At 38.2% G+C, this 5,706-nt stretch overlaps 1 pseudogene; it reads right to left on the bottom strand.

The window, feature by feature from the left end:
- Positions 1-2,637: 2,637 nt before the first annotated feature.
- Positions 2,638-2,902, bottom strand: LOC112915619 (selenoprotein K-like; annotated as a pseudogene).
- Positions 2,903-5,706: the final 2,804 nt, after the last annotated feature.

The following is a 5,706-nucleotide window of genomic DNA, read 5'->3' as shown; positions in this document are numbered from 1 at the left end:
TTTTGAAATTCAAGAGGTGAGAGGAAGGGGAGGCCTTTCTGAGACGATTAATTGGGAGACCAGAATTAAATTTATGACACCAGAGTATGTTCAAGGAGAGGTAGAGGCTCTCCTTCTGTTAATTCATTAAAGGCAGGGAAGTAGCACCGGCTATCCAGAACAATGAATTAGAAGTCTGGAACTCCTCTTGGCTCCACTGTTGATGGTCTATATGGCAGTGGTTATTTAATGAACCTCTCTGAGAACCTGTCTCATCATCTCTAAAAGGAAAGCTGTGGGTTACGGTCACTTCCATCTTCCTAAATTTAAATTTTAAATTCAATTTCATTAGAAGTACTGAAATTTGGAGTTTTTTTAAATAGTGGGAAAGAGGAAAGAGAGATTTGTCAATGTTAAGCACTTCTTATCTGATTATGCTTAAAAAACTCCATAAGTTTTATAATCTCACTGCCTTTATTTTTCCCCCATTTTCTTAGTCCTTAAGTGTATTCATTCTAATTGAGTAATTCATTCTAATTCATTCTAAGTGAGTAATTCATTCTCTCACTTCAATTTCTATCCATTATTTCAGAGATTTACATTATTTGGGGGGAGGACAGAGAATTAGAGAATTGGGCTAAGTACATACTAAAAAATCCCTGACTGTACTGAGGCAGCTAACAGCATTTTTTTTTTGTATGTAGGATAATCAACAAACCTATCACTTTGCTATTTCAACACATTTGTAAAACATTGTTTACTCTGTGCTACCACTCTACTAGGTATCTTGTCTTCCAGAATAATTTCAACATATGTTTGCTAAGAAGATTTGTCATAAAGTCCCATGATTCACACAGTTGAATAATTGTTCCTTTCCATCAATCATGCATCAGAAAGTAGAGAATGTTTTTGGAGCTATCTTTTGAGTTTCATTCTGGAGCCCAGGCATGTCAAAACAAGATGTAGTGTGATAAAGTAGAACTTGAATGTAAGTAATAACCACATGAAAAAAGCTTACCATGCTCTGGCAAGGTTTTGGAAGCAATGAAACCAAACCCAAGCATGCACATTTGGGGAGTTCTCTCTGGACACTTCAAAGCCAATCTCTCTGTGATTCTAAGACCAAGGAGATCCTGGGTGGCTACAAAGTTTAGTGACTTTATTGCAGGGACCTACCACATTCTGTGACTAGGAATCTTCCTTACGTTCCATTTCTTCCTTGCATCCAAATCACAAGCCTTAGAAATGCCAGTAAAAGGTTCAAGTGAAAGTTAAACACTGAATGATTGAAATGACCCAAGTTTTTCATTCCACACATAGTAGTAGAGTTGAAGAGAGCTGTCTCCTAAATGACTACATTGTAGAATTTTAGAGATGAAAGAAAATGATCTAGCCCAATGCTCCAATTACGGAGATGAGGAAACATCCCAGGTGATTTTTTTTTTTCAAGGCAGCAAAACAATTAGTGACAGGGTTGTTCCGAGGAATCACATTTTCTAAATCCTAACTGAATCTACTTGTACTTTAATTTCCAATAGCATAGCATTGCATAAGAAGAGCCAAAACTAAAGCAAGCACTTTTCTTTGAGGGTAAAATCTTTTGCCCTTGCTATATGTTTCTACGTGGATGGAGTCCACTTGAACAACATGCCTTCCTCCTTGCTTCTCTGTCCTCATTCCCAGGGGAAGATGGGCATCTTCCTGGTTGGGAGCATTGGTTGGGACTGGTTGGGAGCATTGTCCTGGCTCTCTCTTCCCCTTTCCTCTCTTTAGATCCTGTGTATGCTGGTTGGGAGCATTGTCCTGGCCCTCTCTTCCCCTTTCCTCTCCTTAGATCCTGTGTATGCTCAGGGGTAGCAGGTAGTGAGGGCATGCTGTGCCTCTGCAGGGAGGTCTGCTCTTTTCTATACCCGCCCATGACTGGTTAAGGAAGTTGCTGTCAGGCCACTTGGTTCACTGACTTCCAACCTAGCTCCTCTTTCTACCTCCAGTTTATTCCACACCTGCACAGGAAAGGGGGATTTTATTTACCAAGTTGCCTAAAATCCAGTGACTTTAACCTGGCATTGTCTAAACTTTCTTTCAGCCTACACTGAGTAATACTGATATTAAAAAGCTCTTGTTAAAGACACTACTATGTAAGCTATACTGAGAAGGAAACTTGTAGAAGAGCTCACATCTAAAATCAAATAACTTGCTCTGTAGCAGAGGATAGAATATCTCTCTCCACTTAGCATTCCTCCACTCTATTGGTTTTTTCTTTTTCTTTCCTCTCCTTTCTTTTCTTATTTTTTATACTGAATACACAATCTTTTATTTGTCTTCACATTTGGAGGTTTTTTTTAATGATACAAAGGTGGCCAGTCAAGTTTTGTAGCCTAAAAATATTTACTTTATAAAACTATGTTAATACTTTCACAAACTATACAAAAAGATAATGAGACAAAGGTGCATTTACAGAACTGCATGTCAGTTAGGCCAGATCCCTGGGGAAGGAAGTCCTGGCACGACCTCACTCATCTGTGAGGACACAGAGCAATCCTTGTTGAGGTGTACACATTCAATCACTTGTCCAGCATGGTCAGTCCTCTACTTCTTGATGGTTTCCTTCTGCTATGAGTGCACAATGTCCAGTTGTCTGCTTCTTAGAGAAGAAATTTACCTTCCTCATCCACCAGTCTTTGGAGGAAGACTAGTGCCCTACAGATGATTAATTTGACCCATTCTTCTGGGGTGTTTCCTGGTGGCCCTCTTCCATCATCGTATCTAGAATCGGAGGAGTTTTCACATCTTGGTGAATCAGCATCTTGAAAAACAAAACCATGAACTCAGCTGCTCCTCAGAAGAAATCTGTTATTAAAGATAAGCTCTCTGGAGACTGACTCTAACTGTCCAGCATTTGTCCATTCAAGACGTAAACCATCTTGACTCTTGTTCCTGCCTCCAGAGTGACAGAGCCACCCTATCTGGTTTGGATTCCTGACGCTTTTCTCTCAAAAGAGCTAGTTAACCTGGATATACTAATTACCAGTTATGTGGACTGGGCTAAATGGTAACTGTTTTCTGAGCCTCAGTTTCTTCATCTGAAAGTGGTGATGATGATACTTCAGGGAATTTTACTGCACCTAAAATGGCTAGAATGCCACTTCATTTTACTATTAATATTGTTTTAATATTATGTTCTCATTAAATTCCATGGCTACTTCTTTCAATAGTCCTACACATTCCTCTATTCTGCTCATATTGGATGTGACATGTTGCTTCTTTGCAGCAATTTTCACAGTATACTTCAATTGTTTGCTTACACATTTGTGTTCTTCAATGGTCTGTAAGTTAAGAAGAATGACTATTAGGTTTTACATCTTTGTATCCCCAACTCAACCCTGGTGCACAGTATCAGTTCAGTAAATGATGAATGGGGAAAGATAATAAATGAATGAATTATAATTATGTAGTTATGTGAACAGGACATATAAATGTTGCAAGCTGATGTCATATAGATGGACTTATTTTCAAATGGGGGGATCAGGGAAATTATTGTAGAGACAGAAATTGGGACATGTTCTGAAATTTGACAGGTGGGTTTTCAGAAAAAAAATTTTTTTGAGAGAGAATGCACACATGAATGAGGTGGAGGTGGGGCGTGGGGAGGGGCAGAGGGAGAAGGAGAGAGAGAATCTTAGGTAGGCTCCATGCCAGGCACAGAGCCCCACACAGGACTCAATCTCACAACCCTGAGATCATGACCTGAGCCTAAATCAAGAGTCAGATACTTAACTGACTGAACCACCCAGGAGTCCTCAGAATTTTGTTTTTAATAGGATAAGAGAAACATGCTGGCCTAAAAGAAAAGTATATGTGAAGTTCAGGGTAAATAAAGTGCTATCCTATTCAGGGCATGGGGAACAACCCAGACTTTAGACCTGCTATTAAAAAATGTGGGAGATGGAAAGAGGTAGGTTAGAAACAAACTGTGGTGGACCTTGGGTGCCCAAACAACACATTTCTACTTGGTTTTGTAAAAATGAGGAATCTCTAAAAGATCTGAGTGGAAAAGCCATGATATTGAGACTATTTTGCTCACAATTGGCTTGGGAAGAATGTTGAATTAAGTGATACAAATTATGAGGAGGTATGAACCTGAACTATAGACATTGAATCAAAAAGGAAAAAATAGATTTAACATACACAGTGGAAGTAACAATAAAATCCTTCTCAGAACCACATGAAAGCAGACCTTGAAAATCTCATTCCAATAGATTAGACAAAAGAGGAACAGGCAACTGCTGCCTCCTGAGCTCTTTGCCAAAACCTTTGCTGCATACACAGATAAGAGTGAAAATCTGATTTTGCTGAAATCAAGATATAATGTAAATATTTTAAGTTCCCCTTAGGTCTTGAAAATCTACTTTCTCCTTTTGTTCTTTCTACCATCACTTTATTCCAATATTTTTCATTCTGAGGTTTATAGCTTTCCTCAGTCTCTAGATTTCTGAGCTCAACTATGTTGACTGCAGTATATACCCAGCAAACGGTTCTGCTGAGTATTTCTATTTATTCCTGTTAATGTCCTAAAAATCAAGACTGAGCAGTTTATCCTTCTAAAACATTTACCACACTTTCCTAAAGCCACCTTATTTGCCCACATCCCTCGATTTCCCCCTTACTAGAATTAACATAGTAAAGAATAAAATATTATCTGGCATTTATGTGATGTGTTTTCCCAAGAAGCTCACAGATCTTTTTCATCTATATCCTACTGAGAAGAGAAAAAGAATGAAAATGTCTCTGCATTTGAGAAAACAGATAGGCAGGAAGGAAAAAAAAATGCCACAAGGATACATGGAGAATATTCCACAGAACCAGAAAAAAAGAACGCAGCTTCTCAACTCTTGTACCATAAACTGTAGCTTCAGTAAAAATAGATGAGGAAGATCATTACTGAATGGCCTTGGGGGATGAAGAAGGCTCATTGCTCTGACTGGAAAGTGATGTCCTTGAAAAAGAAGGATCACAATCATAAATATGATGTAGATATGAAAAATGAGCCTTTCCTCTGGCAATTCCCTAAAGATGGCCGCTACCTTTCCTGAAAGACCAAATTCCCAGAATCAAATTTTCTCCTAAGCTTACAGAAAGGAACAAACTACTGTGAGCCCCACTCTAAAGGGCAGTAATATCCTGATGGCAGTAGCATATATTTCTAAGATGGTATATACCTACAGCTAACTGCAGTCTCTGATTCCTTAAAATTGGTACATTCTCCTTTCAGACAAAGGGAAAATTGCATAGCAAATTCAGAAAATAATTAAACCCAGACAATTAAGCATCTAAATTTTGTCCTTTCCCTCAGGTGTTCAATTCAAACATAACAAAACATGTAACTATATAATCTGGACAGATGCAATTTTTTGAGCCAATATTGTTCATTGTTTCTATGTGATATTTATTGCCCAGGTAGGCAGACATGCATGAAAATGTAAGCTGCACTCCTATGGACTCTCTGAGTACCAAAACTTCACAATATATTGCCTTCCAAGTAAAGGGGGTCTTAAGCTTGAACCTTATGTAAGATAACAAAGGCATTAAGAGTCAATACACTGACCATGACCAATTGGAATGATATCTATGTAGTTTATTATGCCCTTAACTTGAACAAGTTATATCTGTAAACTATAAATAAAAAATAGCAGAGTTCTGGTTTTAACTTCTTATTGATCTTTACTA

This window comes from Vulpes vulpes, chromosome 14, assembly GCF_048418805.1.
Source record: "Vulpes vulpes isolate BD-2025 chromosome 14, VulVul3, whole genome shotgun sequence".
NCBI classification, from domain to species: domain Eukaryota; kingdom Metazoa; phylum Chordata; class Mammalia; order Carnivora; family Canidae; genus Vulpes; species Vulpes vulpes.
This window is presented reverse-complemented; position numbering and strand designations above follow the sequence as displayed.